This window comes from Lonchura striata, chromosome 4 (genome assembly GCF_050655825.1).
Source record: "Lonchura striata isolate lonStrDom1 chromosome 4, ASM5065582v1, whole genome shotgun sequence".
Classification (NCBI taxonomy): Eukaryota; Metazoa; Chordata; class Aves; order Passeriformes; family Estrildidae; genus Lonchura; species Lonchura striata.
In genome coordinates, this window is record NC_140706.1 from 23,618,649 (window position 1) to 23,630,919 (window position 12,271).

The window sequence follows — 12,271 nt, forward strand, 5'->3', positions numbered from 1 at the left end:
ACTGCATTGAATTGAGGGGAAGTTTATCATACACTGACTTCTGAAATGCACTAGGTTTTAAATTCTAGGGTTTGCCTTTCTAGGTTTTAAATTAGGCTCTTGCTACCTAAAATTTGTGCAAAGAGACTGGATTTAGCTATTTTTTGTTGAATTATTTTTCTTTATGGATGACTGCAAACCCTTCAGGGATCACAATACAAACACTGTCAAAATCAACAGTGGTGAATGTGTAGGGAGAGGAGCATAAATTAGGGAACTTCAGTGCCTGGTTTGTGCTTGGCCATGGCAGAATAAGTGGCCAGCCCCTCAGGAGAAGGACTTCACTCCTTGGCTATATGTAACCAAAACCAGTTAAACTAGGCAGGTCACTCAGCATTCCCTTTTAGGACCAGCTTTAAAAAGGAAAATAGCTGCACTCTGCGCCAACAAATTCAGCTTAATGGAAAGTGTTAGCACCCAGGAGAATTCTGGCCCATGACCTAGATAATACAGAAGCAAACCATTGTGTGACTGCATCTCTTTAGCAAATGTAGTACTGCAGTCAGCAGTTTGCAAAAATACTCACTTTCAAAGCAAGCTTTCAGTAAAGCTTTCAGAATGACTTTTGTTTCAGGAGGGAATAACAGATGCAAGCACTAGAAAGACTTTTCAACACCTGTTTGTTTATTTATTTATATTTATTCTTATCTGGGGCAAAATAAATCCTTGTACTTTTTGTTTGCAAATAAAGCAGGGACAGTGAAATTTATAACAAAACAAAAGGGTACGTGGTGGCACCATTGAAGCTCTGTCCAGCATATATAAGATAATTAGCTGGAAGAAACAACTGCAAATACTAATGTGCATATACTTTGTAAACTGTGAAAAAAAATCACCTATAGTGTAGGAAAAATGGTTTGAAACTCATGCCACTTCTTGTAGGGAATTACAGTTGACCTTTCTGCATTAAAAAAAAAGAAAGGACACAGAAAATATTGGAATGGGATACTGGAAAAAGGCTTCCCAAACTACAGCCAGTGCATGCTCATGGTATTCAGGCATAAAACTTCAGCCCACATACAGAAGGCCATGATTCTCATTTCATAGTTAATTTAGAACTGTAGCTAATCTGAGAAAATGCTTAGGGTTTGGACTGGTCTTTTAATGTAAAAAATTACTGTATTATAACACCCAGATTTTGAACTTGAATTGGTAATGAGTTTCACCTACACCTTGTGGCTCAGATGTGTTTTAATACATCTCTAAGTGTGTAGTCTGGGAAGCTTTCAGGGTGAGACATAACAGATGGACAGAAGCAGTCCAGGTTTGCATTTCTTCGAAGCAACCACAAAACATGAGCTATTTTGGAGTTTAACTGGCACCCACTGGTGAGTGGATGTTTCCCTAAAATGTCTCTGTCCTAAAATATCCTCTCTATTCCCACCCTATCTCAAAGAGTGACGGTTTCTCTCGATTGTGCAAAAAGTACCTCTGCTCAAGAGATTCCTTGGAACTCTCATCTCAATTATATTGTCATGCCCTTATTCTTGTTGAGTATTAACTACTTTCTACAGCCTGGTGGACATTTAGAAAAAGAAAATATTCACTGAGATGATAGACAAAGGAAAAACATCACTTTGAAAGAACTACAGGTCCGTGTTCCTGGAATGGAAGCATATAGACTCTCATCTGAGCTAATCAGATTTTGGGTTTAACTGAGATTTTTTTACCTCCCTGGGTCTAAGATCATAGCCATTAGCCCTGCTGGAAGACAAATTTTGATTCTCCCTGCCCATCCAAAGTATTTTCCCCAAGCTTATGTCCACAGCTTTTAGAAAGTTAACACAGCCTTTTTCATGAATACCAAATAAAGGTAAAGAGTACTTTTCAGTAGTGAAAGACTTAACATTTTCTTTTGAAAATGTCTGTTAATTTTTGGTTTGTGGTTTTTTGTTTTCATTTCCTCAGAGTTGTTTTGCAAGTAGGGTTTTGCCAGTGTTGAAAATTGAACCACACTGATGAAACAGGCACAAGAAATTAACTTGCACAGGGAAGCTGTTTTTTTTTTCAGTTTTATGTCCTCCACAATCAGGGTTTGAATGAAGCAAGTTTGGGCAAGAAGACAGTAAAAATTAGTGGAGTTAAACATTCCTTTCATTTAGCTTAAGAAGAGTTCATCCAGTTCCTACAGGGTCATAAACCCAACTCCTAAGCCAGCCAGCCAGCTGGTGGCCAAGTGCCCAGGAATGGCACATTGTACTGCTTATGTCCTGAGTCTTATTTTACTCACCTAACAAAAATCTACAGACATATAAGAGGCAAGAAAGCCATTATTATCCAAAGCAATGAGGATGCTCACTGACAAGCCACAGTACTCTGGACAACTGGTAGAAAAAGCAGGAGGGCTGGGTGGTCAGACCAGGTCACCAGAGTCTTACATTCAACACCCTGCTCTGCCACACTGTTCTTGAGCAAGCTGCACAAGCAAAGCCCTGCTCCAACACATTCTGTCACTCAAGGAAATCTCAGCCTTCAGTTAGGCAGTATGATCCTCTACAAAACCAATGGGAAGAACAAAGGGCTTATGGAATACAGGGGAATATAGAGTTGTAAACCTACAGAGGAGGGTGTTGTTTAAACCAGGTGATGGGAATATTAAATCTAGACAGAGTTTTTCCCCAAAAGGACTTAAACATATTGTGATGGTGAGAAAGAGATATTTATCCCTGATTAATACTCTTACAGTGAATAATCTCCTATGGTTAGGTGTCCTTTTGAATGAGAGAAGGAGACATGAACATGACAGGCTGTCCTGTGTTATGTCACTTCTCTTGGTAGGTGTTCTCTTCAGCTCTGTTTCCAAAACATATACTGAATCACTCTATGTTTAACTAAGTTTAACTACTATCTGGCCCATTATGATAAATGGGTCTCTCTTGCTGCAGTGGCCCCTCATTTGAAAGCAATTAATAGTCCCTGGAATAGAGATTTGACTCTCACTCTTTCACACCCGTTTCTAACTTCTTCCATGAAGGCAACATCTTGACATCTCTCCTTGCCTTAATGTATATCCAGTTTCTTTATGCAAAATGTATTTCAGAGATCTGTACAATTTGTTGTACAAGGTAATAGTCTGCTGGTGGTATACAGCTCCTAAAACATATAAGCATCAGATGAAAAAACCCAGGAAGCTGGAGGCAGACCCCTGACCACCCATCAGAGCCTTTCCCACAAGGTGATAACGGATGTGCATTCTGAGAACTACAAGACTTTAGTCAAATCTGTTCTGTGAAAAGCCTCACCTAAGTACTTTACCAGCCTATTCACTTGGCAAGAAGAAGACTGAGTTTAAGAGTTCCCTGACCCTGAACTCAGATCACCAAGCAATTCTGTGTTAACAGGAGATGGAGACCCTCTAGAAAAAAAAGAAATGCAAAACTGTGACAACACTGGTAGAAAAATATGGCCTAAGGGCAGGAAAGCTGCATTAGGCAGGAAAGCTGAACAAGTTTACTGAGGATTTTAGTAGTGCCTAAAGACTGAGTAAATACTCAGAGTTTCCTGTTGGATTTAATGTTTAGTCCCAGTTGATGGTTAAAACAGTGGCCTGGTTGCTGAAGGTAAAGTAAGGTTATTGAAGGAAGCGAGACCCCAGTTTGCAGGCTGATGCTGTGTTTTTTCTATAGATGGCGCTGGAACTTACCGAATGCTTTGTTTTCCTGCCCAAAAGTTTTCTGATGCTGTCAACGTTATGCCATCTCAAAAAGCACACTGAGGGTGAAAAAATCCCTCAAAGCCATCAGTAACACTGAGGTGCACCTCGGCTCACAGGTGTGATTTCTAGTCTTAAGAGGATTACAGCATTTTATAGGATCTCATAAAAAAGCATCCTTGTTTAGGATCTGTGAATGGTCAGTAATACAAGCTTGGGGTAGAATGTCAAAGGAGACTAAACATATAGTGGTGTTTGACAGATTTTTCTTCCGTGAATTTCTTTAGTTGCTTTTGCACCCACATAAACTTTAAACATTCATAACAAATCAGATGGTCCTGGTTGAAACATAACTTCTGAATATTTCCAGAGTGAACATAAATTCAAATGCATTGTAAGACATTTGAAGAATTAATGTGGAAATTATAATCATTAGGAGCAGGAGATAACTAAAAACAGCTGCTCATACATGACAAGTCATATGTGATTCCCTCCATTATCTTTCTGTTTGCACAAAACAACTTTTGTCTCAACACTGCCTTGAATAAATGGCACTGTCAGCATCCTTAGTGCTCACTGGTAGTTTAGCAAACATCATTGTCAATAAAACCAGGTCAAATACACCAACTCAATAAACTCTGTTTGTAACCACTGAACATTTCTAAAAATAACATTGAATAAAAACAACCTCTATAGAAAAATTTGTTCATCAAATTTACAGGAGTATCAACAAATTACCTCGATTCAGAGTCAAAACACTTCATGAAATCCACAGGGACAGCCCAGCAGCCTGGCTTTTCCTCAGGATGTGGAGCTCACATTACAGCAAAGTGGCCTTTTTAATGTTACAGCTTTAGAGCTACTGTAACACCAATAACCACTGCAGCACTGAAAACAAAGTAAAATGTAGTTACACATTCACACCAAACGTTTAAAGTCTAATGAAAGAAATATTTCTTCCTAACTCTTTCAATCATGATCCCCAAAAATTCATGTTCCTTTTCCAATAACCTCAATATATATATACCTATATGTATGTTACAAAAGCAATATCACATTGTATTTTCAATCTCAGATGCAACTTCTGTTGCAAATGTAATTTTAGAGTGAACTGTCATTATATAACTTCCTTTCTGACAGTTCTCCTGCTTTTATCACCCAGACTAATAACTTGTAAATATCTATGAAAATAATTAATACCTTTATCTTTGGGAATTTACAGTAGTATTCTTCAAAATTAAATAAACTGATAGTAGCGTGCATACAGTAACCGAGCCAGATTTATGGTTACAATTTTGAAGAAATAGGCCATGGTTTATAACTGTTAGCCACAGTGTTTTTATTTGGTGGAGAGCAAGAAATTTATTATGTGTTTAAGCATTCATTTCCTTATTTTTGTGCATGTTTTCTGTAAAGGATGTGTTAACTGCATTACAATCACTGAAACAGGTTTGGAAAGTCAGTCCTAAGTTTCATATTCATTCACCGTGTTATAAACTGAGGATATCTCTTGATGTAAACATCTCCCTCCATAATCCTGTGCTTCTGCACAGTATTTTTGTAAGAAGAGATGAGTCAGGGGATGGCTTTTTGTATTATCAAAAGTTTTAAGTACAAAGTATTTCAATTAAGTCATTTCAATTCAGGCAGGGAAGACCAGAAGTTTTAGACGGAGATAAGAAATTGATCCCAGAAGTTAGGATACAATCTTCCCACTGTCTAGCCTCCTCTCTGGGATAGGGTGCAGAAACCTCATCTCTCTCTCTTCTGTGGATTTCACAGTCACAAGCATTGAAAAATATAAATGTGTTCAGAAAGTCTATGTGCTCTTGCCAAGTTCACAAGGAGAGTGCAGCAGAATTAGTAAAAATAAACAGAAGTCCATATCTACCTACAGAAAAACAGATTCTCTCCCTCCCTCACAGCTCCTCACCTGCCACAGGGCTGGAGTTTCTTCACAGAATATTCTCTCCCCACATTGCTCCTGGAGGCCCTGGCACTTTCAAGTCCTCAGAAAATAAGAGCTATCACAGTATTTGCAATGAAGCAGCCCTAAGAAGTGTCAGTTTTAATGGAGCATATGTACAGCTCTAACTCTTCTGCACAGCACCTCCAGCATGTGATTATGCACACTGTGATGGTCTCCAGCTGGCTTCTCCTATTAGGCCAATTTCAGTGCTCTGTACTCAAAAATTTTCACAGCATTTCAGAAGCTGGAGAAAATAACTGCTCTGGAAAGTGGAAGGGAAGACTATAGCCACCTGATGATGCTGGGACCTACCCACAGGTTGACATTGTATGTGCCCTGAAGAACCATTGTTCTTCTAAGATGTCATTCACTCCACACGTGAGACTCCATTTTCCTTGCAGACATGTCTCCCTCCTCTAGGTTTAGATCATGAAGACTCGAGTGCTGTGTTGACACCAGCCACCTCAAAGTAGAATTAGCTTTATGTTACAAGAGCCTGCACAGCTGATAGCTCAGTCCCTCTGTAGGGCTAGAAAACCTTCCACTCTGTGGAACCACTTGCATGACTTCCCTTACACACAGGGATAAAGATCCCACAGGTCTTGATTGTCTACAAGGTTTGAGTCTTTATTCCTGACAGGCTCATGGTTTCCCAGTTTCACTGAGGCATGTAAGATGCTGACCAGCCTCATAAAGTGCTCCAGGGGTTGATCATCTCTTCCTGCACAACAATCTTTGCTACCCTGTGGTTGCAAAGGGCTCTATAAATAGAAACACTTGCAATGAAGCTTGACTGAAAAATCTGGAAGCAGTTCACACACACAAATCTGGCATATTCTAATTCGGTGTAGAAACCTGATTCAAGGACTAATTCTCAGGAAGACATCACCTTACATGCTGTCTAAAGTTAACTGAAGGCCCCTTGTCCCTTAGAAGACCTTGATTCTGAAATCTGCCAAATGATTAATTACTCAAATGTTTCCTGTGCTGTCTGACCTGAACTTTCAGCCATGACTTCCAAAATATTTCCTTACCAGTAACACTCCAGTCACTTAGAGGTACACCCTCATTTTGACCTTCTGCTCACCTACTAGCATGCTATGCAAACATGGGGTCACCAGTGTCTTAGGACTGGAATTCTTTAATTGGATGGTACTTAGGGGCTTGACCCCTTTCATTTTTGATATTTGAGCATCCAACTCCTTTAACATCTTATCAAAATCCCTATCCAGTTTCCTGGGCATAATTCATCAGCACACAATGAGTGCGTGCTACATTTCAAGGAGAAAAAAAATGCTCAGTAAATATGGGCCTTTTAAAAAGCTATCATTAATGAAAAAATGTAGCTTGGGTCAGCCACAACTATAACAGTTCTGCAACCTGTGGATTGTCTGTCCTTTCTTCTGGCTAGATCAGGAGGTCCTGTGATAGACAGTCCCACCAGAAGCCAAAAAGTGCCTGAGAATAAGAGTCAACAGGTATCAGCAACCATTTTAGTAATGTGGATTATCAGAAAGTATTTTCTGTTCCCTTAAGGGATCACTTGAGATTTTCCTGACCTTTGGGCTTCTTGTGGAGGCCTATAGAAGAGCACTGGGGCCTCCAAACAGGGGAAAAACTTCAGGCCCTTTTCCTGGACAAACAGAAAGACATAATTACAGAAGTAATAATAAAAGAAAATTATGAAAATTACTTTAAAGGAATTTTTAGCTGGTATGTGTGTTTAAGTGGTGAAATTATCTCATAGCTCACAGTAGTAATTTAGGCAGGGTTACAAATTATACTCCATCTTTTGAAATGATGGGTAGAACAAAACAAAGAAAACATAATAAAGAAAACACAATAGAATGTAGACTGATGGCTGATTTTGACTCCCCGACTCTTATGAATATGTGACCATCCATGTCTGTGATGGCACAGCAGATGCCATCTGTCCCAGAAATGGAACCTGTGGTACAAAAGCACCTTCACAGGCTTTGATGAGTGTCTTGTTCTGCAAGAATTGCCATGACAGAAGAGATCACTGAGCAAGAGAACCTGCTTACAGGGAAAAAACTCACATATATCCTACACTGCACTTCTTTTTCTTGCTCCTAGTTGAACATGATCCTTTGCTAAATTCTGCCCTTTAAATGTTCAATCAAGAGAGAAAAAACCCACCCTTAATATTCTTGTGTCATGAAAATAAATACTAATTGTTGCTAAATAAGACATATTGTTGTCCTACTGCATGGAGGTAAGCCTTTTATTGGTTTTCTTGTTTTCTGACCCTGCTTCTCTTTCCATTTTCCACTTTTGTTTGCCTATTTCTTTATCTTGAGTGAATGAATATGCCAAGTTCCTGTGAACCAGCTAAACTCCAAACAAGTTTGGATAAAGTCCAAGTACAGGTTTTACCTTTTGATCTGCTTCACAAGAATATTTACTAAGAAAAGGAGAAGGAAAATATTATTCACCAGTTCTTTCTGGATGAGGCAAGTCACTGCTAAAATAAAGGCTAATTGTGACATGGATTTTCCCACATTTCTCAAACTTTTACAAGCAGCTACCTAGCAAATAGCTGTTCTAACATCAGTGAGAGTAGATTTTGCTATTCTTTTTGCAAATTTGATGAAAATAATGTGGTTTGGTGAACTACATGTTTATGCCACCACTACATAAAATGTATTATACACCAACAAAATGGAGAAAGGAACCCAGGAATTTACTTTGGAAGCTAGGACTTGGTTTTCAAATCAACTTCTTTTTCCACATACAGGTTTTGGTTTTCATCCCATTTTTCACCAGTTTGGCAAGAGTTTCTGACTGCATTCTTTGCATGCTGTCTCATACATGACACCCCCTCCCTTCCCCCAAATACCACAACTCTGTAGCACTCATTTGAAGCCACATCTTTCTGCAGAGATTTGTAGAGCCCTGAACCACCTGCTCTGGCTCCGTCTTTCCTTGTCTGACTGAGCCTGGTCAGACTCAGCTGCACTTATGGAACCTGAGGCTGGCATGTGCTCTCTGAGCATGTTAGCTGACTTAAAAGACCCCTTTCTTGGTGGTGGCACAATGAAAGATGTGTTGAGGAACATCTCTCTGAGGGTACTAAAACCACTCTAAGCACATTCTTCACTGAGAAAATTTTTAGTAGCTCCATGTGCTTGCCAATTTACTCTGGATGGAAAAAGGGAGTAGGTAGTATGTATACTGGCTCTGTGGCAGCAGGGGAAGATGCTGCATTCAAATGAGCAGAGTGCAAAATCAACTGGAAGGTTACTGCAGTTACATCCTGGAAGTGGGAATCCTGTTCTGGACCAGACTGTGTTTGGAAGAACACACATACTTCCAGTCTTGAATGAAGTAGACTTTAAGAAAGTAGCTGAAAAGCAGTCAAAATTGAAAGAATACTGGAGGAGAAATATTGTTTTGAGCTTCTGTGCCACTTCCAGCTCAGCAGAGAAGTGAAGGCTGTTTGTTGTCTTTACATTAAAGAAACAGGATGTCATATTGGCAGGTATACAAACCTATGAGCATCCGCTCCCCATCAATGTACTTTTGTTTTAATGGACTAAAAAGATCTTTGATAACAGCTGGTGAAAGACCCATTGTCCTGCCACATCCTTTTCCAGGCTTGACATGTCGAGAGGGCAGAGCTATACAGCTCTGGGAGCAGAGAGCAGGGTGGAAGGGACACTCATTCCTTCAGAGTATCCTTTCAGTTGCTGGTCTGGGCATATGGACATTTTCCTCTTGTAATATGGCATATATTTTATGAGAGGATCTGGAAAGAACATATGTGGACCTGGACCTTGCAATGCTTGGTAGCTATGAATACAGAATGAAAGGATACTCTGACAAATTAAATGGTTCTGTGCTCAGATTTATTCTCCCTTTACCTTGATAGCTATTTATTTTGGATTCCTTCACTTCCTTTTCACCACTCCTCCACTTCTTTTTTTTGTATTACTGCTCACTTGTCAACCCAGTTTATGTATTTTTAACCTTGTGTAACTTGTTATCACTTGTGATCTTCCTCCTCTCACAGGCCTTCTCTCTGCTTTCTTTCCTAGTGTGTTTAATGGTTTTTATGTGTTGGGTTTTCCATCCACATATGACATATGAACAAGAGGAAGTGAGAAGTACCTAAGATATGTACTGGAGGTGAAAGACACAAGATTATGACAAGCTGGAACAAAAGAAAGCAGGCTCACAGAGGAAAAAAAAACAAGATGCTTGTTAAAGAGGAGGCTAGATATAGGAATTTCCTATACCAGAGGAAAGGCAGATCTTGATGAGAACAATAAAAAGAAGGAAGGAAATGGTTGTTTAGGTGAGTAGGAAAATTGACCATGGTTGTGGGATGAAAGGAGAAGCTAAGTCAGGCTCTGTGCCATTAGCAGAACTATCAGCCTGGGATCTGGAGGCCTCCAGGAGAGGTAGAAGCAAGTCTCAGAGCCAGAAAGGAAGGCCGGGCAGGAAAACTTCACAACTAAAGTCACAGCAACATTTAAAACAAAGAGATATTGATCACAAATTTCTTAGACAGGGAAAAGAGAGGATGGTGAACTCCCTCAAAATTACAGCTTGTAAATGACATTGAATATTTACATGCATTTATGCATGTCAGCTCCCATTTTGAATCACCTGCACTCAGGTTCATTAGGCTTATAGCTCTTTAAATAGCAACGTGGTATATCCAAACCTGGATTTTCAACAGCTTTTAAAATCTAAAAATTAAATAAAATGCAAAGACAGAAAAATAGGAAAATATCAAATGGTGCTTAGCTACCAGATAACAATTGGCTGTACTAGCTTTCAAAAATATATATATATATAAGTCCAAAAATAGAGAAAAACTGCTTCACAGAAGGGTTTCACCCTCTTCCAGGACAGTGTGAGAAGGGATAATCATGCTGTTCTCCTAGGAAAGAGCAAATTCAGATGATCCATCTACTCCTGCAATTCCCAAAATGACACAGAACATCAGTGCCAAGCCTGACAATATGTTGCTGAATGAGTGGTACCAGAGAGAAAGTGACTGTGACAGAAGACAGCATGGCCTGGATAAACAAACAGATGCTGTCAGCCAAATGCTGAACACTGCAAATATACCACAGCAGCTGCCCTGATTAAATAAAATGTGAAGTCACAACATTTGTCTGAGTGGTTGGAAAAAACCAAAATGCTCTTATGTTCACAGATTCATTGATTTTTCATGAGAATTAAAAATAACTAAAGCTCATTTAAAGAGTAATTTTTCAAAAGTAGGGATCTTCTATGTCTTGCTTCCAAATGGATATTATTACCAGCCTTCTCTCCAAGATAGATTGCATGTCTTTGAGAGTAGAACTGTCTCTGAATCTAGTTTTATCAAGGAAGAGAATTCCTAACTCCTGGTAACCATCTCCTCCACCACCCTCCTCTGCCTTGATAGATGCTGCTTCAAGGGCTCTTCTCACCTGCTCACTCAGCTCACCTCCCAGCTCACCCTTCCACACAGGACAGGCTGTGAAAATGCACAGCCCGCCATTGTCAGTAAAGTCAAATCAGTAAAGTCAGTAAAAAAATCTCTGAATACTCTCTGGCAGGTTTAATATATCTTGAGAAGAATTAATACCAACATCTTTCTGCCAGAGCTGTCCAGCTCCTGCAGCACCGCCAGGCAGCCATGCTGCTCTTTGCAATACTGTGAGGCCCATGCCAGCTCCAGACACTGCAGCTCCACAGTGATCTGGAGGTTAAACTGAGCTGTGCTGGGTGTGCCTGCCCCTGGCTTATGCTTTAGAAAATGAAGGAATTCCAAACACAATTTTTACAATAAATACCATACAACCTCAAGTTCTCTGCATGATATTCAGTGATTTCTTAAAGGCACAAAAAAAGACGAGCAAACCAAAGAAATGCATAGAAGCCCTTGAGCAAACAACAGGGAAGATACTTAGCCAGAACAGCATGCTTATGGTTCAGCTCAGATTTCTCTGAGATCTGGCCCAGAACAGTGCAACATCCCAAAGTATCACCATTATGGTCTGGAGAAAAAAGAAATACTGCTTAGAGAATTTCAGCCCAGAGTGGCAGATTGTGAAGGAGAGAAGGTGGCAAAAAAGCCCTGATGCCAGCAGGATAACTTCTTTAAACAGACATGGGACCTTGCTGATTTAAGGTACATTGGTAAAAGCTTACAAAGAAAAGATAAATGAGCAAGGCAAAATAGAATACAAAATCCTTGATTGTTTCATTTGTTCTCTGTGCCATGCTTTTTGGTAAAAGAAATGTTTTTCAAATGGAGGTTACACATGTTGCTGGAAGCATTTGGGACAGATTGGCTTTGAAGAAAAAGGTTTGTTGTCAGACTAATACAACCAGAAAGACTAGCAAGAGTACAAAAATACCATCTAGGAGTAGTTTTGCTGAGAACTTGGTCTTGAGCACCAGACCTGTTCATTCAGAGAGACAGATCATAGTGGCAGAAGCTGTTCAGGACACAGCTTCCTTGAAGCAAGCTGTTCATTGCTCTGCCATGGGATAAGATCAGGCCTGCCAGAACAGCAGTCAGGCCTTATTAAACCTCTGCTCCTGCCACTCCAGAGGCTTAACAATTTTAGATGCTAGTTGAAGACAGA